This window comes from Meles meles, chromosome 5 (genome assembly GCF_922984935.1).
Source record: "Meles meles chromosome 5, mMelMel3.1 paternal haplotype, whole genome shotgun sequence".
In the NCBI taxonomy this organism is placed as follows: Eukaryota; Metazoa; Chordata; class Mammalia; order Carnivora; family Mustelidae; genus Meles; species Meles meles.
Window position 1 is genome coordinate 633,270 of NC_060070.1, and position 25,056 is coordinate 658,325.

The window sequence follows — 25,056 nt, forward strand, 5'->3', positions numbered from 1 at the left end:
TGTGGTTTTGGAGGGGGATGCCGTGTGATGCCTCGTCTCCTCCGTCAGCCGTGCAGACACAAACGCAAAGGGGCAGGTTTGTGGTCCCTGCGGTGAGTTCGGATGTGCGGGCAGCGTGTATATCTCTGCCCAGAGACAGGTTCTGACTCGCACCTGCTGTCCTGCGGACCAGGAATTCGGAGGGGCCGGGCCTGCAGGTGACCTGGGGACCAGGTGGGGAGGGCAACAGAAAACTTGGTGCGGGCCAGGCCTGGCCGGAGCAGGGCAAAGGGAAACTCCTAGAATCAGCCACTGCCCTCAGCGGGGGATGAGGGAAAGGGCACTCGGGCAGGGCCATGGGGGTGGGGACGGGTATAGCCAAGGACCACTGACCCCCCAGATCTGGGTCCAGAGGCCTCTGACCCAAGCTTTGCCCTGAAAATGATCGGGAACCTGGCAAACATTTTACTTGGGAGAGCCACGCTATCCAGTGGACTTCCGGGGGACTGGCCGGTCTCTCCTGAGAGTGGAGAAGGCCCCCGGGGGGGTGGCTACTGGAGGTCACAGGCCGGGGCCCTGGGCTCTGGGTGAGGCCATAGGAAGGGCGTGCCCCCCAGCCTCCGGGCCCAGACCTGGAGGTGGATGGGGTCCTGGCAAGGAGCCCCGCTCTGGGGACACAGGGATTCTGTACTCGAGCCCCAGGGGCTGCTCCAAGACTCTGGCACACACGGATACTGGCATGGGTTTGGAGGGTGCAGGGTGGTGGTGGACACCTAAGCAGGGAGCGGTGAAGGCCCGTGGAGGAACAAGACGTCAGCCCTGTGGTCCGTGTCCCTGGGGGAGCCTCCAGCAGCACAGGGGCTGGTAGACCTGGAGCCTGGGTTGGGTCCTCTCCGGCCGGAGCGGAAGTGTGGTGCCGGCGCAGGGCAGTCAGGGGGAAAGTGGTGGGGGGAGCCCCTAGAGCCTCCGGGGGCCTCGGTGGTGAAGGACGGTGAAGGACGGCGATGGACGGTGAACGATGGCGATGGACGGGGATGGACGGTGAAGGGCAGCGATGGACAGTGATGGACGGCGATGGACGGTGATGGACGGTGAAGGACGGTGAAGGACGGTGAAGGACGGTGATGGACGGTGATGGACGTTGATGGACCGTGATGGATGGTGAAGGGCGATGATGGACAGTGATGGAGGGTGAAGGACGGTGATGGACGGTGATGGACGATGGACAGTGAAGGACGGTGATGGACGGTGAAGGACGGTGAAGGACGGTGATAGACGGTGAAGGACGGTGAAGGACGGTGATGGGCGGTGATGGACAGTGAAGGACGGTGAAGGGTGGTGAAGGGCGGTGAAGGACATGGGGTGGGGGATGTTTCTGAGGAGAAAGTCAGCAAGAAAGTTCAATTTTGGAACCAGATGCTGTTCCTGTCAGGCGGGCGGCCCCGGGGACCCAGCAGCTGTGTGGTGACACCATGAGGAAAGGGCGGCCCCACACCCACCAGGCCTGCCGCGAGGCCTCCGTGGGCCCTGCTTGTCCACGGGCGGCCCCATCCACGTCGCGGCGGCAGCGCTGACGCGGTTTCTCCCACCCGCTCGGACTCAGCAACATCCCTTCACCCGCGGCTCCTGGTTCTAAGCTGTGTCTTTTGAAAATGGAACCGAGAGCTTTGAAATCATTCAGGTGGAAACCCCGCAGCCCACGGCACGGCCCTGGCTCGCCTGCTCTCAGATGCTAAGGACAATCCCCCCTCGTGCTGGAGAGAAGCAGCAAGGCCAGAAACTCACTCCGTCCAGGAGGTCAGAGGGGACCCTCGCGGACACTCACCTACACGGTGTCTACGTGTGCCCAAGGTCAGAGGGGACAGCCGTGCCGTGTGTCTCGCTTCGTGCTGGAAGGCACAGCCTGACGGAAGGGCCCACGTTTCACGAAGTGTGACCTATGGCGTAAGGAAAGGCGCTGTGGGTTCCCCCAAAATGGGAGGGTAAGTACGTGCTGGGCCGGGGGAAAAGTACGAATTACCAAGAGCTCCCGCCCCCGTTCCCCCTAGAAACGTCCGTGAGCCTCCACTCCCAATGGTGCGGGACTCTGCACGCTGACCCGTGCCCAGAGCGAAATCAGAGGTTCAGCCTCTGGGCTCGACCGGAGCGGTGCAGCTCCCCTCACACGCTCACGTCTCCGCGGTCCCACGTGTGGGCACCTGGCGTCCCGCTCCCGCACCCCGCACAGGGCAAACGGGAGGATAGCAAGTCTAGGCGTCTGGTCACGTCTGGTCACATCCAAAGGACAAGTCGTCACAACTCACGTCGGGGCTTGTCTTCCCGCCTCCCTCTCTCAGGGATCCTGGCTGACCGCTGGCCACAGCGGATACCTTCTCCGCCCCTGGGTGTCAGGGCGTCCTCTGCACAGCGTGATGAGAATACTGTGGCCCCTGATGTCCACAGGGTTGCAGTGGCTGCTGTGGCTAGGGGTCGGAGTGCTGGGAGAGGCAGCGTGTGGGCGTGCGTGTCTGCCTCTACCCACACAGAAACGCCAGGCACGGCGCCGTGGCTGCTCCCGTGGCCATGAGCTTTACCGGGCTCAGCAATGATCAACTTGGGGCCCGGCTCCCAGCGCTGCCGGCGGTAACTGGAATCAGGTCTGGCCTCGATATTACCCGTGTCAGGTGGACACACGGAGGCTGCTTCCTGGGGAGAAGCGGGCGAGCGCCTCCGGCTTGGCCCAGGGCTGTGTGTCCAGGACACTTGGGGTTCCCCCAGGCTGCTGAGAGCTTGCGGGCGGACAGAATGGGAAGGAGCCGCGATCGTCAGCTTCGGAAGAGCTCTGCTTTAGGTGCCCTGAACGCGACAACGCCCAACGAGAGAAACGCCCTACGGCACGTTGAACCCGTCCGAGATCAAAGGCGGACAGTCTGAGGGTCCTTTAATCCAGAGTGAAATTCGTGTTTTCGCACCATCCTCGAGTCCTAACTGGCGGGGTCTCCTCGGAAATCTCGATTACTCAGATGGGGTTACTCAGCCACAGCCCGAGCGCTGCTTCTGTCTGACCTCAAACCTGCAGTCACCCCGCAAGCGTCTGTGTTAGAGCGAAAGGAAGAAGGAGAGGAACCACCATCTCAGTCTGCCCTTCTGACAGACGCTGCAACCAGGCCTGCGACGCCGCGAGCGTGTGTGCCCTCCTGCCTGCCTCTGCTCCGGCCGAGAGCTGGCTCCGGGCTCCCTGTGCAGCGCAGGCCTGGGTCCCGGGACCCCTGGGTCGGACGGCTTCTGTTGGTGTCCTGCTTCCCCAGAAGCTGCGTCAGGCACCGCGGGGTCCCTCCTCCGGTGGAGAGACCCGATAAGAGACTCGTCCGTTGGACCTGGTTGGTTTGGACACCAGTGAAGGGTGTTTTAGACAAAGAGGGTTCAGCTGATTTTGAATGCAGCTGGCTCTGATTCTGGGCCAAAAATAGTCTTTACAGTTGTTTTCCTGGAGCAAGACCTCATTCCCTCGTCCCAGGACATTCGTGTTCTCCCAGTGCCGCTGGGCAGCTCTGCTCAGGGATGAAAACTCATTCGAGGGACAGCCCAGGCAAATACGGTTACGGTACGGACAGGAGCCGCGGCCGATTCCCTGGTGCTGCGAGGGGACCCTGCCTCCCGTCGGTGCACCCCATGGCCGGGACGGGACTGGCTGCCTCCCGGCCACGGCACAGTCCGTCTGCCCACGGAGCACCCAGAGGGGCCCTGCTCCTCCAAAGGCACCTGACTACCCGGCGGAGGGGTCAGGTCTCCACCAACAGTGACCCCCTTGCAGGGAGGTCGCGCAGCAGCTCTGTGGGGGCGGGGCTGTGCTCACTCCTCAGGGCAGAGTGTCCGCAGGAAGTCCGGGGAGGGCGCGCGCTGCTCCCCAGGACTTTATTTACTCACGGAGCCATTCATTCGGGTTGGTTTGGATTCAAACTCATCATCTCAGACTTTGGGTCGTGAGGTCCGCCGCTGTGAGACATAGCCTGCCGTCCCTGGTTCTCGGGCTCCTGCCCACGGTCACCCTGAGGCCCTTTCTGCCCTCCGATACCCAAGTCCTCATCCCGCTCTTGTTCTCAGCACCTGTCCTGCCGAGCTGCCCCAGTGCAGGGACTGGCTGCCCTCCGTGGCCGGGGGCTGCAGGAGTCACACCCGGCGGCAGCTGGAGCAGTCCTGGCCCCTGAGTGGGGAGCAGCAGGCCGGCTCCAAGGGTCCCCGGCAGTGAGCGCTGTGCCCAGAGGTGGACAGGGACTGGCTGCTGTCATCGTGGTCTTGGGGGGCATGGGACAGAGTCGAGGGCTGAACTAAGAGCCCAGACTCAGAGACGCTGGGCTTTTGCACATGCTGAGCCGTGTCCGGGAAGCAGCATTCAAGCTGCAGACCTGGTCACACAGAGCTCCTTGAGGCCGCCGCCGGCCCGGGTGCCCGCCACAGGGCCATGTCCCCTGGATGCCACCGGTACCAGGCTGGGTGGCTTAGTAACTGAGTCCCGGGGGCAAGGGGAGGGTGGGGGTCTGGGGTCAGAGGCCAGAGTCAGTTTCCCGGAGGAGTGTGGCTTGTGCAGCCATACGACGGGCGGCCCGGGCGGGGGGGCTGGTCTTGCAGTCCTGCTGTCGCGCTGGCCCCTGGCCGTTCTGCCCTGACAGTGAGGACTGGTGAACAAGCTCGTTGCATGGCTGCTTCTGTTCCCAGGCACACAGACCTGCCGCCCCAGAGCCTCCAGGCAGCCCCTACACGCTGCTGTTCTAAGCAGAAAACTCCAGTAATCTGGCAAGTGTGGGAAACACTCATTTCGTAAGGAGCGTCTTGATCCTGCGAAGCCAGGGGAGTGGGTAAATCCCGCCGCCCAGGGACACATGCTCGATCCCCACTGGGATCACGAGCTCAGCTGAAATGTGTTTCTGTGTCCAAACACGGAGCCTGGCCAAGTGAGCTGGGACCCTAAGGCTTCCCAGATGTGCAAGCAATCGCCGCTCTCCAACTGAGACGCTCGGTCTAGAGCCCTCGGTACAACAGATGAATCATTTCCACCACAGAATCCGGAACTTCCCTCCTCGAGTGGGATGGGAGGGCAGGAAGGTTCTGGGAACCCACCAGGGACTTTCTGCTCCCTGGATTCCAAGAACACGCAACACGCGTCACTGATTCCTGGACAACCGAGTGTCTGCGCCCTGACTTCCCTGGGTGACGGCAGACGCTCCCTCTGCCAGTTCTGCGCCCTGAGCCGCTGGTCTTCTGAAGAGGAAAGACCGACCAGCCACCTCCAGTCACGTTCGGTCCCCAAACCAGTGGGAATTAAACACACAGAGCAGAGACCTGCTCTGGAGTGGAAGAGCCTTCTGCTTGGGGGAGACGCCCCGAGTTCTAAGAACCCCTGCCTCCGTGCTCCAAGTCTCATTCGTTTTTTGAGTGACAGGTCACCTCTGATCGCCCATCCGGGTGGCGTTCATGAAGTCCTTCCCAAGCACTAGGTCCCAGGTTCATCTCTGCCTGGGCCGCCCGCCGTGACCCATGACTCCTGCCGTGGTCTTTCTTGTGCAGAAGCAGTAGCCTCACAGGTACAGGGTCGGCACGGCCGTCCTGAAGTCAGAGCCTGCGACAGGTGTCCTGGTCTCCCGCTGGCCTTCACGGCTGGGCACTGCGTCCTGAGCTGAGCTGAGCTGCCAGGAGAGTGCCCAGGCCCACAGAGGCTCCTAGAGAGGCAAAGTCTCTTCCGTACGGGGGCGCAGGGAGCCACCGAGATGATGAGCACCGTGGACGTCTGCTCTCCTGGGAGGAGAGGCCGGTGCGGGCATCTCAGGGGGGCTCCTGCCCTCCCAGGTCAAGTGGGTGCAGGCTCAGAGAGTGGTCCCAGCCTTCGGAGACCTGCAGACCATGGTCCTCCCGGCAGGACGCTGGGCATCCCCCAGTCCAGACTCACCAGGGTGTCCCCCGCTGCTCGAGCTCCAGCTGCCCCCGGCCCTCGCTTGAAGGGGCCGGGAGTGTCGTGCTGCTCCGAGCGGCTGACCCATCCGGCGGCGCAGGACAGTCGACCACACTGAGGACGCACGGGCACGTGAGTGGGAGACACCCTGGTGGGCAAGGCTACCCCAGCCCCCCACAAGAACTCATTTCACACAGCGCCCGGGTGTCCGAAAACCTCTTTGAAGCCCAGCGCGTAGGAGGTCACTCCCCTCCCTTCCGTGCTGGCGCCCGTAGCATGAGCTCCGCGACCCGGGCGCCCTTCACGGGAGCTCAACAGTTCTCGCGTCGCAAACTGTAATTTCTCAAGAGGAAAGAGCTAACGTCTCGATTTAGTCCCGTGTTTCCGCCAGCTTCACAGTTTGGCTGGATCGGGACCACGGAAGAGGACAGCGTGTCAAAGCCTCGGTGACGCGGTGACGTCGATTACTGGCCAGTGTCACCGGGGAGCCCTCCGAGAAGTGAGGAAAACCCCAGCTGTCCTCAGCCACGGTCGTGGCCGCAGAGTCAGAAACAGCCTGTGCCGGGCGCCGCCCTCTCCCCCCTGGAAGACGGTGCGGGTGCGGTGGGCGTCTTCCCTCGTGGCGAGTGGGGTCGGAGCCCCTCCGGGAAGTGCTTGTCCGCACATACTCCAAACCCCGGAGCGCGTCAGGCGGGGTCCCCGCTGGAACCGGGTGGTCGGCAGGTCGAGGGAATCACCCGGTTCGTAGACAGACCTTGGCTGTAGGGTTGTGAGGTGCGCGTCGCAATGTGCTTCGTAACAGGGACAAATCTGAAGCAAGAAATAAATATTTCAACAAATTATTGCATCTTGATATGACAAAATACCATAAAGTCATTAAAATGTTGTGAAGCGACCCGAGAAGAGGGTCACGCCGCCGAGGCTAGAGCCAGACCACTCGGGCTCAAGAGCCCGGACCAGCACTTAGTTCTGTGGGACCCCAGGCAAGTCACACAGCCTCTCTGTGCCACAGCCCTTCAGAGGCCGTGGCTGCCGCATGCCCAGAGCAGTGCCCGGCACACCGAGCTTCCACCGCAACATGTCGGGGGGCGAGGAAACAGGGCATGAGGTCACACGTGCACGTCTGTGTTTCTGAGGACCGGGCGCCAATGCGTCCAGAGACCACGTGCAAAATCCCGGACAGAGCGATCCAGAAAGGCATTCAGGGTCGTTCCTCCAGGCGCCGAGGTCCTGGGAACGGTTTGTATTCTCCTCGTTACCGACCAGCCTCTCTCGGTTTTCTGCAGGGGACACGGAAGGCCTTTGTAGGAACAGACTCAAGATCGGCCGTGGAGGAGGCAGACGGTGCACCCAGACGGGCCCCCGTGCCGGCATCCGGCTCGCCTCCCGGGCCCGTGTGCACCGTCCTGACGTGCGTCACTGACTGAAGGAGAAGGTCACCTCCGCGACGCCCCCAGAATGCTACCTTCCCCACCGTGACCGAGACGGACCCGCACCAGACCCCTCACAGATTTCAAGGGAGTTTTCTCCTTCGGTAGAAATTCTAAGATTTGTAGTTGTCCCCTGTGGCGTCCGAAATTCACACACTGGGAAAGGGTCTTGGTTTAAATCCCAAATTTTTCAAGCCCCAGTTTTATCTGGAAAAAAGAAAAAGGAAAGAAAGGGCGTGCGGCCCAGGTCACTGCGAAGACCACCTGCGGGAGGCACGCACGCCCAGCTCTCGCACCCACGCAGCACGTACACTTGAACCGATTCCCGGCGCAAGCCAGCGCTCTGGCTTCCTACGCTGCGTTTGGAAATGTGACCTTTCCTGGGGCGCCTGGGGGCCTCACCTGGTTAAGCGTCTGCCGTCGTCTCAGGTCATGGTCTCAGGGTCCCGGATCGAGTCCCGCATCGGGCTCTCTGCTCAGTGGGGAGCCTGCGTCCCCCTCTGCCTCTGCCCCTCCCCCTGCTCATGCTCTCTCTCTCTCTCCCTCTCCACCCCCTCCTGTAAATAAATAAATAAATAAAATCTTTGGGAAAAAAAAAAAAGGAAGTGTGACCTTTCCCTTGCAAGGACAACAAATGCCGTGTTGAGCGGGGACCGTGGAAGCAAGCGCCGGGTGCCTGCGCTGCCGTCCCCAGAAGCGCTTTCTGTTTCCGGGACTGGCTCCACGGGGCGGCCTAGGATCCAGGGTGCCGTCCCCCAGAACAGCCCACGCCGGCACGTGTAGGTCAGGGCAGCGGGACCCTTCTGGAGGCTTCGCCGTGAGGCCTTGGCCGCACCTTTAAGCCGGCATGGACGTCCCCTGCAGCTGTCACAGTCTGAGTGTGGGTCCGAGACAGGCGGCCGCTAAGACGGTCCCTTCAAGGAAACACGCTGCAGCCCCCTGGAGCCACGGCCGTCACCAGGGATCGAGGTCAGGTCCTCTGCGATAAGCCATGCGCATGCTCCGCGCCCACGACGCTGCACAGGAGGGACGCAGCCCGGGGCTGTCCTCGGGCAGCTGTGAGAACGCCCAGACGGACACACGCGGGGGACAGTGAACAAAACAAGCGGCCATCCCTCTTCCAAAGGGTCCAGGCGGCGAAAGGAAGGGAAGCTAAGGGGCCAGCCCCTGTGGGCGTGGGGTTGTGACCTGTTCCGTGTCATGTTCCTGACCCCGCTGGCAGCCACATCGGGTGCTGACGTGACGGGAGGCTGCCCGTGGGCGATGGGGCCGTGTCACCATCGTGACCCTCGTAAGGCTGAAATTAGTTCGAAATAAAAAGTTAAAAACAAAAAACAAAGACGTGTCTGACACCATTCAGACACGTTCGCCATCAGCCGGAGCCGAGACACGTGCCCCAGCTTCCACGACGGGCTGCAGCGGGAGGGACATGCGGGCACCTTCCACCCGTGAGCCCGGTTCCCGAATCCAAATCCAGGGAGCGCGAACGGCAGCGTGGACTTCCGGCGCAATGCCGTGCTCCCGCGAACGGCCCTGGGCTTCCTGGGCCTGCCGTCGCCCGGGTCTCCCCTCGGCGCCTGGGCCCGGACCCCCGAGGTGACCCTGGGGAGCGGAGTCCTTGCCGAAGGAACGACCCTTTGAGAAAACCCACTGAGAGGCTCTGGTCCGATTAGAGAGTCGGTCGGCGCACGCATTTCTAGAATGTCAACGACTGTGTAAGCCACACCCGGGGACAGAGTCAGGAGCCCCGGCCTGAGAAGCGGGACCCGCACCCCTCACGCTGGGCGGTGACTGAGGTGTCCGGGAGGACAGCACGGCCCCGGCCCCCGGGGCCCACGTGCGCTGTCGGGAGTCCTCACGGCCAGCCCCGAGGCCCCCCGGGAGCCGCTGCCCGTCAAGCCCGCGTGTGGAGCAGCAGACGTGCACGGCTCCCCGACCCGTGCCCGAACCCGGACCCTCTCACGCGGCGTCCTCCGGGTGTGAGATCCCGCTGACCACTCCTCTGGGAAGGCCTTTGCCCGTTGGCTTCGGTGGGACTCACTGTCGTGGTCTCTCTCCCCTCAGACTTTCGGGTTTCTCATTCCAAGGAGGCGCCGCGCCCTGGGCTCCGAGCCTCGCCCCCTTCCCTTCCCTTCTGGGGTCTTCGCCCTCACTGGTCCTGGACAGCCACCCCACCCCGAGCCCCGGGAGCGTTCCCGACATCGGCTCGGCCGTCCGAAGCTCTGCGTCCGGCTCCCCGTCTCGGTCGGCACCACGGTCGGCCCAGCTACTCGCGGCAGACCCCAACGTCCACACCGGCCCCTCCTCCCCTCACCCTTCATGTCACGGCAGGATGCCAGCCGCCTGCCCCTCCTTCAAGAGCTCTCCTGTGCCCTCCGCCGCGGGTCCTGGCACGCTCTCGTGCCCCCGGGACTTCTGACCCTGACTTTGACTGTTCAAGGCAAACACTTCCAAGCAGAGACACGCAGAGTTTGTTTCCACAGTTTGCACGGACACTGTCCGAGCCGAACGTCTCCCGGCCCTGGGACAGAAGTCTGGGCCGGACGCACACACCTGCCTCCCCAGGAATGGTGGTGGTGGGGCGAGCTGGGAGGCCTGAGCAGGCCTGGGGGCCCTCGTCAGAAGCCCTGCCAGGCCGGCACGCAGAGCGCCCTACAGGTCACCCCGTCCCCCTCGGGGAGAGATGCCTCCAGTTCATGTGGGGACAGCTCGGGCTCATCTGTCACCCCCGTGACAGGGATGGAGTGGCAGGAAGCTGCTTCTTGGTGCCGCTGGGGGGTGGACCAGCTGTTTCATGCAACCACAAAAGTGCCAAACTCTGGGTCATGTTTTTGGAATGGAATGTTTTAATTGAGATATTTAGCTAAGATAAACAAGACTTTTCATAATGTCTCATTTGCTGGAAAATGAGGAGATTGAAAAGCTTTGGCAGGCCGGGCGCTGAGGAGAGTCACCGAACCGGAATGAGCTTCTAACCAGGAACAGCTTGGTGTGGGCGTCCAGAGCGGCCCACCCCCCGTGACTTCCTGCCGAGGGCCCTCAGCACCTCGGGGGCGTGGGTGGCACCCTGGGACTCCCACGGGCTCCGCGGCGGGTGAAGGTGGAAGGGACTGGGCCCCTGGAGGGCTTCCACGGAAGCCGTGGAAGACACGGCTGGACCGTGTCCCCCGGGTGGGAGAAGGTGCAGGCTTGGGGGTCCTGCCAGAGCTGCCCGAGATGCCGAGGTCCTGTGGCAGGTGGACGGGCCCGTGGCCGACGGCAAGAAATTCACGAACCGTGAGAAGCTTCCCCGGATGCTTCCCTCACTGGACCCTCACGGCGCTGGATCTCAACGCGACGGTGACGCAGGGAAACAGAACAGTTTCCCTGGAGGTGTTTGTGAATCCCCGGGAACTCAGGACGGGGACAGATGGACACGTCCTCTGTGCACTCAGGGGTCCCGGGGGCTTCAGAGAAAGACGGCGTTTCGGTCTCTGCTCACACACATTGTTTTCCAGTGTGGGTTCCTTTGAAAGGAGCCGCTTCGAGGCCTGCCACGTGCAGAGCTCTTGGGGACCAGAGGCGCGTGTGGTTCCGTCACGCCAGCGTTCTCTGTGGGGGGCCTCAGGGCCACAGATCTGTCTTCACTCTTACTCAATTTTAAGGAGTTTTTGTGATAAAAATGTATTATTTAGGGGCGTCTGGGTGGCTCAGTGGGTAAAGCCTCTGCCTTCGGCTCAGGTCATGATCTCAGGGCCCTGGGATCAAGCCCCCTTCGGGCGCTCTGCTCAGCGGGGAGCCTGCTTCCTCCTCTCTCTGCCTGCCTCTCTGCCTACTTGTGATCTCCCTCTGTCAAATAAATAAATAAAATCTTTAAAAAATGTATTATTTAACTCAGTTAAATCGATAGTGGTTATTCAGGAAGCGTAAGGAAAACTGACAAACATTAAAAAAATGTAGCAACTCTGCAAAGGGCTGTAAGGATGAACAGAGTGACATTTGTTCACAAAAACCCTGTACATCAAACACGGCAGATGCCTGTGCTCCCTCGAGAGCCAACGAAAGAACAGGGAAATGCGGCGGGAGCTGCCGTCCGCCCTGCGTTTCGCTCGTTCTCATGCGTCCATATGTTGTTCGCAAGGAAGCCTTCCGGGAGTGTCTCCAAACCCCTTGCATCACGTGGGGACCAGATACCTACACAGAAGCGGGTCTGCTGGGCTTTGGATCACAACAGTAATTTGAGGTGATCACGAAAGTGATTCCGTACTTTAATACACATCGAGTCCCCGAGAGAACCCGCGCGGTGACTGACATCGCGTTTACTGAGGACGCGTGGGTTTGGTTTTGTCACGTCACCAGCGGAAAGCGAAGCAACCCAGACGTCTGTGCTGAAAGGCAGGACGCGTGTGAATACCATTGAGGGTCGTGTTGAAACACATGTACTGACACCATCAGTCATAGTCACAGGTCCTTTACAGAGGTCACTCGTGACTTGAGAGCCCTCGGAGCTGGTGCTCTTGTACCAAGTCCCCGCGCCGGGAGCCCGCAGGTGAGCGCGAGGGGCGTGCAGGGGGCCAGCGGCCGCAGCAGTTGGTGCATGGCCCCGCGTGTGTGCTCCAGATGGAGCCTGCCGGACAGAGCGGGGTCCCTGCTGTCGGCCTTTCTGTGTGTGTCCCCACCTTGTCCTGGCCCCAGCCGGCGGGGCCGCGGGCAGCTGATGGGCTGCCCTGGGACCATGAGCCCCAGGAATGGGGTCCTGCTCGCAGGAAACTTGAAACGCCTGTTTGCTCCGATTTCCGCCTTGATTCATGCAGAGGCGACGGGGCGAGAAGGGAGCCAGACAGCACGAGGCCAGGCGGCGGCCCTGGTGGGACGTTCTGAGGAGATGCCTCTAGCCCTGACCCGCCCCGCACCGAGTGACGCTGGACCCCGACTCTGCTGCGTGGTGCATGTGTGCGTGCGGACCCTGCCTGCGGGCCTTGCCCAGCACTTCCTGCCACAGTTTCCGGCCAGAACTCCGCTGGGTTTGTTTTCTGTCTCGTCCTTTGTCACTTTCGGGCCCTGGAAACGCCCCCCACCCCCAGCAAGGCGTCCTCCCCCTGCCGCCACCAGGGGCCACGCAGATGGTATCAGCAAGGCAGTCTCGCGGCCCGTGTGCCGTCTGCGCAGGTCGTCCCGTGGTCTCAGGGCCACACGCTCTCTAGGGAGACGGAGACCTCTCTCCAGCCGCCTCCTCCCGCTGCGCCCCAACCACTGCCAGCGTCCGTGTCTCTGGCTGCCGCCTCCGAAGCAGCTCCCCGTGGCTGGATGCTTGCAACAGCCGACCACGGCCTGAGCCACAGAAACACCTCCTCTCACAGACTGCCATGAGAGCCAAGGCCGAGGGCACGGCCGCCTCCAGACTTGGGACCCTCCTCTCTTCCTGCTGCTCCGAGAGGGCCCTGAGACTCTGCAGGCTGCAGAACCTGGGGCCTAGCACTAGGAGGGCACCCATGTTCGCTGGAACCTTCTAGAAGCTGTTACCTCGCTGGGCCATTGGGATCTTTTCTCTCCATGCCCAGGGTCTCTGCGGAGGAACCCATGTGTTCAGTCCCCAACACAGCTTGGAAAGCTTTTGGAACGACTCTCGCTGTCCACTCCGATGGCCGGGAAGTGGACGACAGACGGCTAGAGGCACGTGCACCGTCCTCGGTCGTCCAGGGCTCGGCTCATGCACCACAACAGGCAAGCCTAGGCCATTGGCACTCCTGACCCAGGATTCCCCATTTTCCAGAATGGAATGCAGATTTCCGGCCTCCCAGTGCCTGGGAGGCTGTGAGCTTTGTGTCCCCGGCCCGACGGGACAGAGGAGAAGTTGACACGGGGCCTGCCGCATGGACCACGACCCGGCGGGACCCAGCCGTGGCACCAGCTGCGGACCAGCCTCTCGGCCGCCGGACCGCAGAGAGGACCAGAGCCCCAGCAGGTGTGTGCAGCAGAAAAGAGGCAAGACCTTGGACACAGTAGAACTTCCCACAGCGAATTCAATCCCGCGTTCAGAGGGTGACCATGTAGTGCTGCCCCAGTCTCGCGGGGGTCACATGAACCTGGCGTCTGGAAGGCTGGGAGCCGTGCGTGCTGACACGTCACCCTTGGAAGGCAGGAGTCCCCAGGAAGAGTGGGAGGCGGGCCCGACAGGAAAGGAGGGTGGGGTGTGCTTTCCTCCCTCCGTTCCCGCTTTCCTGGGCACCTGTTCCGAGTTGGGAACAATCGCACCCTCACAGGGGCACCCAGGAAACAGCCCTGCCGCACCCCCGTGCCGCCCCATTTCCCAGCACCGACCCCTCCCCCCCGGGGCCGCCCAACGGACCACAGGGGAGGCGAAGTCCTGATTCGCCCTGGGTCCCCGGACTCCTGCCTGCTGCGACCTGCTGCTGGGCGGCGGGTCATCTCTTCCTCTCCAACACCTGCACTGTCTGGGCAGAGGGACAGAAGCCTCAGTGATGGCGGGCTTTTGCCTACCGGGCTCCCTGGGGCATCCGGTCCTGACCTCGCTTCCTCCCGTGCGGTTCTCAGCGTACCGCAACTGTTCTGCTTTCTCCAATCTCCTCTCTTTCCGGCGCCGGCCGCCCTGAGCCAAGCCCTGGCGTCCTGGCTGCTGGGTGTGGCTGGACGACCATCTGGCCCTGGGGAGACTGTTCTCCTGCCTCACCTGGTGGGGCCTCAGGTGGCTGGAGGGTCCCTGTGGCCTTCCTCCAGGACGTCCCAGGGACACAGGTGACCGCCGCCCCACTAACGGCGGATCCGACTCTCGACTCAGCACGTGTTCCCCGTGCCCACGTCTGTCTGACACGGCCCAGTAGACGCCGACTCACAGGCCGACAGGAGAGGGGCCCCCGGAGCTAAGCCAGCCCCTGCCAAGGGCTCAGAGGCGCCACATGGCTGCAGGGGGTTGGTGCACGAGGCCTTCCTGGACCGGAACACAGACCCCCCAGCAAGTGGGAATGGGAATGATGTGAAAACAAAGGTGTGTTCAGAAGCGGGCGTGACGAAGGAGGCAGGACCCCCGCGCGGCCCTGGCGGGAGACGCCGGGGCCCACGGTGTCTCTCGGGATCCGGCTGGCTGCAGGGGTGAGGCCTGCCTCTGGACGGTCGGCACGTGGTTGGGCCCAGCCCCTGGCCCCCCGTGGCACCCAGTCCTGCGGGAAGCGTGTCCGTGCGGGGCCAGCGACGCACCCCCCCGCCCCCACCGGCTGCACAGAGGCCAGCATCCATCAGGCCGGCTCCTGAGCGCTCACCGCCTGCCGCAGGAGGTCCTGGGCCTCGAGAGACGAGTTAGACACAAGGTGGCAAGTTCCAGAAAGTTAAGCGTCAGAGGCGGCTGGGGGTCTGAGGGAGGAGACCTCGCCTGGGCCTTGGCACCCAGGCTGCAGGGGGACCGAGAGACAGGCCCTGCGAGGGTGGGCAGGGCCGTGGAGGTCAGATTCGCCCCAGCCGCGGTCCAGCAGCACAGCTCGGTCCCCGCCCCGGGTCCCCTTGAGAAGAGGCGTTGCAGGGTGTCAGCGGCCCCCACACTGGGAGGCACAGCCTGCAGGCAGCCCCCCGGGGGTAAGGGGGACAGATCTCAAAGGGGAGGCTCTGCGTGGGCTGCCGAGAGCACACGGGTGCTCAGCGAGGAGGTTTTCCTCGTGGGGCCCAGGGAATCCTTGTCCTTCAAGGGCCTGTGATGAGAGACTGGTGTGCGGGCGTGTGTGTGCAGGCACATGGGTCTATGAGCGTGTGGGTCCGCATCATGGCAGCGTGTGCTCGAGTGTCCACACGTGCGCGTGAACGTGCGTGTCTGCCTTGCAGAATGCCAGGATCCGGGAACCTGGGGAGAGGCCAGGGTGCTGGGCCCTGAGCTGGCCGGAGAGCAGAGGGCCACTGTCCGGCAGGAAGGGCAGTTCCTGACAGGTCAGGGTCAGTGAGGGTGTGTCGAAGCTGCAGGCAGCCGGGCCTCCTGCCACCCTGGAATCTGGGGGCGCTTGCGGAGCCACGGACCCCCACGTCGGACACCCTCCCTCATTTCGCAAGGGCGTCTCCAGACCTTGTTTCCCCGAAGCCTCAAACAGTTTCTTGGGAAACACGACCTAATTCCCAGTCCCAGGAGCTGCTGAGTGCTGTGTCCTGAGGGGGCCTGACTCTCCCCCGGCTTCTGCATCCAGAAGCTTCTGGCGCCGGCAGAGCAGAGGAGGCCCCGCAAGGCACGCGTGTCTGTGGAGTCCGGCGGTCAGGTTTCGGCTGGAGGCTCCTTGAGTGAGAGTGAACTGCACAGCCTGTCCCGCGTGGGTCCCCTCCCTGTCACGGCTGCCCGGCCGGGGTCTCCCTCCGGCGGGAGCGGAACGCAGCTCAGGCTGCGGGGGAGGCCTGGCCCTCCTCTCCCTGGGGCGGGTCTGCTCGCCTTATGCCCCCTGTCCCGTCCGTCAGGCCCGTGTTCTGCAAACGCACGGTTCCATGTAACAGCCAACTGAAAAAAAATACAACAGAAACGCACTTTTCTTAGTTTCCACAAGATCAACCTCTGTCTCAGTCAGGCCTTCCACAAAAAGTGCAGATTGGGGCAAAATGCCAGCTTTGCGACATCCGACCCTTGTCATTAGTTCAGCCGCATCGCCGGCCTGACCAAGTCGTGTCCGAGCAGCAGAGACTTGCCTGGCACGTTAGCAGAACGCGAGTCACCGGCACAGGGAGGTCCTTTCTCCTGAAGGACGTCGCTCCGTCTGGTCCCGTGCCTCGGTGGCGGGAGCCGCATCCTTGGTCTCCTGCGCAGTGCGGCCGGTCTAAGTCGACCACCCTACTCGGCGACAAGTCTGCTTCGAGGCCGAGGTCCCTCCTGGCTTCACCTCCAGCACTGGCGGGACACCGTGTTGCCTGACTTGGACCCGGGGGACCGACGCCTCCTGGTGCGTCTGTCCAGGTGGCTACATTATGCGCATGGGCCTGGCTGCCGCGAGAGCCCCGTCTGTGGTGCTGGTCCTCCTTTGTGACGCAGCAGGACACGTCCAGTCACCCAGGGCCAGCTGGCCTGCGCCACATTCATCTGCCACCAGGGCCCGGGCATGCGGCCGTGGCTGTGCACACCCTCTGGGCCTCAGTTTCTTCAAATGTCGAGAGAGAAGACGCAACAAGTCACCGGCCCAGAGAAGGCCTCAAGGAGAGAACGGGATGCCGAGATCGTGACCCTGAAAGTGCGCTGAAGACTTAGCTCTCGGGGAAGCTCCAGGTCGGGTTCCGTCTTAGATGACCGTCGCACGTGTCCACAGCATATCCCACAGGCATGTCACGTGTCTAGGGCACTAGCTCGCACACACGCCCACAGCGGATGGGGGAGGGGCACCACCTGCAGCCGCCGCGGGCAGGCGCCCGAACACCTGGATGCCCTCCCCTGAGCCGGCAGGTCCGGCAGCTGGTGTGTGGTGTGGGGCACCGCCGCTGAGGCCCTAGATCTGGGCACGGAGTCCGTCTGGGTCAGCACGGTCGGTCGGCCTGACCCTTCCCACTGGGCACACTTTTCCCAGCTGCTGGAAGCTTCTAGACAAGGGGACGCAGGCCTCTGGCCCCTTGTTGGAGGCCGGCCCGCCCTCAATAAAGAGCCCCGGAACCTGCCCCACGCTTAGTCGGGCTTTCCTGGGGGAGGTGGGGGTGCCGGGGGGGCGTCTCCCTCCAGGCGGTGGGATGCCTGCCGCACTCGCCCCTGCGCGCCCACGCTCCTGCTGGGGGGACAGAGGAGCGAAAACAAACCCCAAATATCTTACAGCTTCTGAGCCTGGAGACGAGCAAAGGGAAGCGCGTTTGTGCCCATGGGGCCCGGTGGGGGGGCAGGCAGCGCCCATGGGCCGGGCTCGACAGCGTAGTGGCCTCTGCTAGGAGCGGCCTCCGGACACGTTCAGAGGGACGAGAGCGGGTCCCCGCACCCTCCAGCTGTGCAGCAACATTTTCGCTAACGGATATGTTGGCCGGGACGGTCACCCCCTGTGCACGTGCTCGTGTGGTTTAGGGAGTCGCATGTGGGTACATGGTGGAGGTCGTCGCCCATTTTGTGGACGAGGAAGTTAAGGCAAACCTGACGTCCACACCTCAACAGCTGCGTACGGGCTCCCCAGGCCCGTCCTCACCCGCCCGCCCACTGCCCACCTCCACCTGGCCTCTCCAGCATCCCTGCCCGGCTTCCGCCTCATGCCTCCCTCCTGGAGCCCGACCGGCTGAGGCCTCCCTCTCAGGTCCACACCCGCGGAGCAGACCAGGCTAGGCTCCCTGTTTGCCTGGCAGGGGCCGGCAGGTGCAGAAGCCCGGGCCTCTTGGGAGAACCACGGTTCGGCCCACAGTCCTCCCTCACGCATGCTCTGCTCGTCCCCCCGTCCCCTCCGGAGCTCTCTGGGAGTAGGCTGGGTCTGCACACCTTGCAGGAGAGGCAGCGGACGGGCATCTGGTGCACAGGACGGGCTCGCAGGTGTGGGGCTGGCCTTTCGGACTCATGCGTCCACCTCGCCTGGGGAGGGTCACATCAACTTCTCGGGTCTGTCTTGAGGCCACGGGAACAAGGCATGGAGGTGGCCTTCATGCGAGCTGGGGAGTCTGTGAGGTCTTGGTGGGTCGGGGACGGGTCACGATGCGTGATGAGGGGCGGCTCCCATGGGCAGGGTGTGGGTGTGGGTGGGTGTTGGCACAGGGGCCTCGTGTCCACGGGTCCCAGACAGATGCACGTGAGGCCCCGTCCTCGTGGCCAGTCAGGCCCCCCACTAGCAGACCTGATCCCAAAGAGCGTGGGCTGGTCCGAGGTCCCCGAATGCCTTGCCTGGGCCCGGCTTGGCCTGAGATCAAAGGGCGGCCCAGAGCCTGGGGCCCGGTCAGCCGCCGGGGGAGAGCAAAGCCCAGAGGCTGCTAGTCCCTCGGACTCAAGGGCAGGAGCTCCACATCCAGAATCAGACGTCCCCGCCCGTGAGACAGGCGGCCCGGAGTACCCGGAGCACCCACGCCCGCAAGCTGGGAGGGAGCCCGCGCTGGGGAGACGGTCGCTCTCTCCGGGGCAGAGACTGGGCAGGAAGCTCCTTGCAAACCCTGAATGTTCACACTGAGGCGAAACGGGAGCCACATGCCATCGCCGATGTCCAGCCGCTTTGCTGTGTGCGATGACGATTTGCTGCGACTGACCTAGATCTGCTGTGACTCTGCGGAGCACGAGGCTCGAGTGGAAGCCCGTCAGCACAGGCGTGTCGGGCGGCCGCTCTGCACCGAGGAGGTCATGCGACAGGAGGCCGACAACTGTGGCCAGTGGGGGCAACGGGCCCCGGCCTGTCCGCACGCCAGCCTCCTCCTGTGGCCACAGTCACCCCTGTAGGTTCCTACCCGACTGGGCAACCGGAGGGACGTGCCATCTCCGGGCTTGGAAGGGTTACACGCCAGGAAGCTGCGTCTAGCGTGGACAGCGTCGTGTGTTCCCACACAGCAGGTTCTGGACGCGTATTTAAAACCTCCACGGTAGCGCCTGAACGTCCCCGTGCCCAACCACCTCCTTCCTCGGCGTGACCCGTGCCCACGCCTTCGCCTCTACCCTCTGTGACGGTGGCAGCTGTGGAGGGGACCCGAGGCGGGCGGGAGGGCGCCGCGTGCAGCAGACGGTGTCCCCTCCCCTCTCGCGTCTGCGTCACCCGCACGCGCCCACCGCTGATCTGTGCTGATGGTCGTTCGCGCCTATCCTAGAGGACAGCTACACCAGAAAAGCTTCCCTGGTGCCCCTCCTCAGGGCTGCGGTGTCCTAAGTTCTGAGCATCAAATTCTCCACCGTGTCTACCGCGGTGAGCACTTCTCGTGGTCAGTGCTCCACAAACATGCCTCAGATGGGCAGACGGCTTTGTGGATGGGCACATGGTCGTATCATGGAAGATGTCGGTACGGGGGGGAGGAGGACACAGGGCCAGATAGATGGACAGATGGCAGAGTGGGTGGACATAGGGATGGACAGATGGGAAGAAAGGTAAGTTGTGGTAGGTTTTCCTGGGTGGGCTCAGAGACGCAGTCGTGGGAGCGGTACTGGGACGCGCTGCAGTCAGATTTCCCGTCTCCTCCAGCTCATTCGGAGGGAGGTGTCCTAACTGGTGCGCAGTCTGTCAACAGCCCGGGCCCGTCGTCCACAGACGACTCACAGGACGCGGAAACAGGCTCAGATTCTGGGCCATTTGTGCTCTCAGACCCACTGGAGACGTAATTATTCTCTTCCCATGGAGCTGGCATGATGTTCCTCTTTTCTTGCTGAACACTGAGCTCCAGGAGACTTGACCGTCTCTCGCACGTCAGAGCAGCCTGCTGTGACTCAGGGAAAGTCACGGACTCAGCTGTGCTGTGCAGCAACAGCCTCCCGCCGACCCCCCAGCATTCACGGGGCAGAGGGACGGCGTCTCTCCAGCCACCATACGCTCAGGCCCATCTCCCCAAACACACAATCTGAGGGACCCCCAGTGGGCAGCGGTCTTGCACCAGAGCTCCGACCGCCCCACGGACACTCGGCTGGACTGGGCAGGAGGGGCTGGGGCTGTGGGACGAGACCAGGTAACCCACAGGACTCAGCTCTCTGGAGTCGAGAGGGTCCCACCCAAGCTGTCCCAGGGCCTCTGCAGGGAGGGAGAGCGGGCAGGGCCATCCGTCCTAATCACAGAACTCAGACCTTGATTTCTAGTGTTTTCCCCAAATGCGGTTTTACCAACTATCACAAAATACACTAACGGGATTGACATCGGCCCTGGTGGCCTTTACGGGAGTCTGACCCTCTCTCCTCTTCTCTCCGTGTGTCTTCCCCGCAGACCTGCCCCCACGTGCGGGGTGGCTCAGGCTCCATCAACCATGGAAACTGGGTGCCGCCCCTCCCCCCCTCGCGCCGCCGCCGCGCCTCCGATGTGCCCAAGCGCTCACCCGGCGTCTTCGCGGAGCCGGCCCCGGGCCCAGGGCTCGGGGGTCCTGTCCCGTGCGGATGACCGTCCACAGGAAGCTGAATAATGAGGATAAGCACAAATGCGTGATTGTACGTTGACGTAAATGTCGTGAAGGCCAAGTGCAGGTTTTGTCTCGGGACTTAATTTAGGTTTGGGGCGAGGCAAGGCCTCTGCCAAGAGAGGTTTTACAGAGGCCTGAAGTGCTGGTGAGTGGAGAGCCGCGTGTCCCCAGCGAGGGACAGTCGCAGAGAAGGGCCTCGGAGCAGGCACAGGTTTGAGAGTTACACCTCACGCCTAACGGGAGTCCAGGCAGCTGCGCAGCCTGGGGTGCCCCAACCTCCCGGCTGGCCCAGGCGGTGGCCTCGGTGGAGGAGATGGGGCTGGCCAGCGCGGACGTGGGGGCGTCTTCACCTGCGGCGGGAAGGGGATGGTCAGAGGGCCCAATGCTCCACTGAAAGACGACTGGGAATCTCCTCGGTCCCCTGGATGCCGGATGTCCCCACACCACCCGTCCCCCTCTGGCCTGGCTGCTGGGCGCCCACACTCCCTCTCCCGGGGCCCAGCACTTCAACCGCTTCTCCTGTTGGCCTGTGAGCTCCCGCAGGAGTGACCCGCACTTCGTCTCAGCGACCCGGCCCCTGGACTAACCTGTGCAGCGGGAAGGATCTCGGAAAGGGGGAGAAGAAGAGTTTCAGGTGAAAAAGACTCTTTGTTCCTCTCTGACTCAGGCAAAAACCACGCAATGTTCTTCTGGGTCCCAGCAGCTCGGACTCCACGATGCCGGTCTCCATGGCGGGAACCAGCGGCCGCTCAGCACAGGTGACCTGAGGGAAACGAGGCGCTGGATCTCCGGGGAGGTCCCCTGAAAACCCGGAATCGGGGAGCGCCGGCTCGAAGAACCATGAGCTTTCGCTCCGGCCACGCTGGTCTCCGTCTCGCCCGGCCTCGGAGAACGACGGCGGGCCCGACCCCAAGTCCCGTCTGCGCGGACACTGGTCTGCGGAAACCCCGGCCGCACCTCCAGCCCGGAAAGAGGCCGTAACGTCTGGGTCGGCCGTAACCTAACCAGCCTCTCTGGGGACAAAGTATCTCATGACTGACCCTCACTGCGTATCTGCTACGGCGTCAGCGGCTTCCGCGAGCTTCACGAGCTCCGTCCTGATGCGTCCTCCCGGGGGCCTGCGGCAAGGACGTCCCTCTCCACAGGCTTGCAGACGACCAAACTGAAACCAGGCAGAGAACCGGCTTGCCTGCCGCCACAGGCTTGATGAGTCGTGGAGTCGGAATTTGGACGCGGGAGTCGGGCCTGTCGCTCCGTAGCGAGTCATTGTCGTCCACGCCGCCTCACTTTCTGTCAGATTCTGTCCCAGCTTGATTTCAACCGAGGTCCCAGGAGTGAAAGAACGTGCTCCGCGTGGTTCTCCCCCTTCCGACTAGAAGTTCTACTCCCTTGGTATGGGGCGGCCACTTCCCCCACGGCCCGCAGGTGTCCTCAGGCATCATTCGCCTGGATGCGGAGCTCTCGGTTCTAGAAACCTCTAGAAACCTGGTTGTGAGAAGCAGGTGGCGGGCAGTCCTGTCCCTGTGCAGAAGGCTCCCAGGAGCTGCGGCCCACCCGGCTCGTCCCCGTCCCCAGCTCACCCCTCTGCTCTGGTTCACCCCCAAGTCCCTGGGCACATAGACGGGGGCCCCGGCCGCGGACAACGATGCCAGCAGTCGCTCCAGCAAGACCCGACATGTGCTTGCGACCTGGGGCTCTGCTCAGCTTCTGTCTGCGCTGTGGCCGCGTCAGAAACGCTCCTCCACAGCGAGCGGGTAGAGTCCTTGCCGTCCCCGTTACTCGGGGAGGAGAGTCCCTGTCCCCACAGTCACTCGGGAGGACTGCCACCTGCTGAGGGAGGAGACGTCTCACCTTCGACACTTATGCTGGGGAGTGTCCCCGTCCTCCCCAGTACGGGGTGGGGGGGATCCCTGTCCTCTAAAGTCACTCAGAGAGGAGAGTCTATGGCCTCCGCAGCCGCCGAGGGCCAAGTACCCCTCGTTTCCCTCCTGCATGGTCACTCAGGGAAGGGGAGGCCTGTCTTCCACGGTTACGCAGCGGGGAGAGTCCCTGTCCTCCCCGTCACCGGGAGAGAAGCCCTCCTCCTCCTCCCCCACAGTTACACAGAGGGGACAGTCCCTGTCCTCCCCGTCACTCAGGAAGTCGAATCACAGAGGAGGCCACGTCTCAGCAGATTCCTGGGCCGGCTGTGGCCCAGGTGGGTCGTGCTCTAGGATGTCCCCGTGTCCTGTGAGTGCTCCTGGGATGCGCCAGCCCGTCCCCATGGACGTGGATGACTCATCGCCAGAGAGGACAGTGACTGCTGCTGGCTCAGCCCCTTTGCTGGGCCGGGCGGCCTCACGTCCTGGCGGACGCCTCACGCGAGTGCTCGCGACGGCCGTCCTGGGCCCCGCCAGCTCTGTCCTTCCTCCGGCTGCGAGAGCCGCCCATGGCAGGGCGGAAACCGGCGTCCTCCGCCCTCGAGGTGCTGCTCTTCTCGCCCCACCCGGCAGCACCGTTTTCTGTCATGTCCCTGGCGGCCACCGGTCAGGAAGGTTCTCCGAGTGACACCGTGGAAGGGAGCGGCTTCCTCCGTCAGAGGAGGCCCCGATGCCGCCGGCGGGCCTCACCCTCTGCCCTGTGACCCCTCCTGCCCACTGACCACGGCTTCCTGCTGTGCTGTACGTCCTTGAGGACCGTCCCGCGTCACTGCCGACAGGGGGGGAAGGACACGCCCTCCCGGAGGACGCGCATGGCCCGGAGCGGTTCAGCTGTCCTTACCCTCGGGTGGGGCCTGCCGGGACTGTGACGTCCCTTGTTCTTTCTCTCAGACTCGCCCGCAGGCACCTGGGTGAGGCTCGGAGAGCCTGGGGTCTCGGGTCAGTCCAGAAGCCCCTCTGGGCACTGGCCCTGCGCCTCCTCTCGCCTTGGCTGCAGCTCCTGGCGTCAGAAGCTGTTGGCTTGGAAGCTGCTGGGCACAACGAAGGTGGGGGCTGGTTCCCTCCCTGCTGCCCTCCAGGGCGCGGCTCGGAAGGACCTGCCAAGGGGACGACTCCTTTTCTGTGTCCGGCTTCCCGCCCTCCCCACCTCCCCTCCCCGTCTGCCTTCCACCCCTCCCCCCTCTCCCTCCTGCCCTCCCCTTCCCCTCCTCTTGGCTTCCTTCCTCAGTCCCCTTCCCGTCCTGGTTCACGGAGCTGCAGGACAAAGATGTTCCGAGAGGGGAGGAAGCAGAGGCTGGACGGGGCCGGGGAAAGGAGGCTTGAATCCATCTGCCCAGGCCTGGCGGAGCTCCTCCCGGGGCCTCGCTCACAGGCTTAGCCTCTGGGACCTGGGGGCGTGGTGAGGACCAGGCTGAGTCCCAGGCAGGGGAACTTCCGTGCCTGAAGGGAAATGTGGGGAAGCGGCGGGCAGCTTGGGTGTCGGACATGGGCCTAGGAGGGTGGTGGGCCCGCTGGCTTCTGGGGGGGCAGGACTCCCTGGTCACACGCACCTGACTTCCCAGGATGAAGGCAGAACGTACAAAACACCAACAGCCAGGACTGGGGACGGAAACTCTGCTGAGCTCCGCGGCACTGGGATGTCTCTTCTCCGGGGTATCTGGTCTGTGTGTGGTCGTGTGAACAACCTCACAGCTGCCGCTCATCGAGAATCAATTCTAGAACGAAGCCCAAGAACCACTTCTAGTCCATAAACGTCTGCACGGGATGGGCTGGGCAGGCTGTTCTCTCTCCGCACATCCCACAGGGAAGCGGCCTAGAGAGACGTCCCGTGTGTGTGTGTGTGTGTGTGGGTGGGTGGGATGTGTGCCTCACTCACTCACTCAGTAATGTTTGCTGATCATCAGGTTTTAGGAACTGAGCACACGTGTCTGCGTAAGAATGACCAAGTCCTTCTCATGAAGTTGGTGACTAAGAATTCAGCCGTTTGGGGACCCGGAACAGAAATTACAGGGAAGAAGAGTCTGTTTGTGCTCACAGACGACTTCTGGGATATCAGTGAAACAAGGGGTCCCTTACCGCAGCCAAATGTGGCTGAGCCCGATGTCCCATTCTGACGCACCCGCTCTTCTGAGCACTCGCTCAAAACTTCCCTGAATGATGATGTTTCACCCAAAAGAAAGTGACACGTAATACGGCTTAGAACGGTCGGAATTCGATGCATTTGCTCAGTTTAATTTAAAAATCTCAATTCTGCAAGGAGGGGTTCTGTGGCGTCCAGCTCGGACGAGCCCTGAGCTCTGGGAAGCTGGGGGGGTCTGACCGGGTCTGCACAGCCCATTCTGACTCCCGGGATTCCAGAACCTCTTCCACGCCCGGAGAAACTCAGCAAATGTGGGAGTGGACCGCTCCTTGCCGCCCAGCCCTGACTCCGTCACCGGCTTCTCCTCGGTGACCCTCTCTCCCCAAGAAGGTCGACCTTCGCAAAGCCTGGGCCCAGCCGGAATCTTCTGCAGACCTGCCAGCTGTAGCTTTTCTCCTCTAAGACTCACTGCCGCAGCTCATGGAAACCCTCTGCATCCCGACAAGCGGGTCCTCTGGCCGGTCTGGGCTCTTCCGGTGATGCGTGCAGAGCTGTGACTAATGCCAGGGAGAGCATGTGTGAGCGTCCCGCGCCACAGGGCTCAGCGCCCTTGAGTGTCCTTCAAGGGTTTCCGAGGAGGCAATGCCGAGACCCCGGACCCCCGAGTCTCCTGACCCCGCGCTCCTCAAGTGAGCGAGCCAGTGGGCACAGGTGTGAGACGTCGGGAGGCAAATCCTC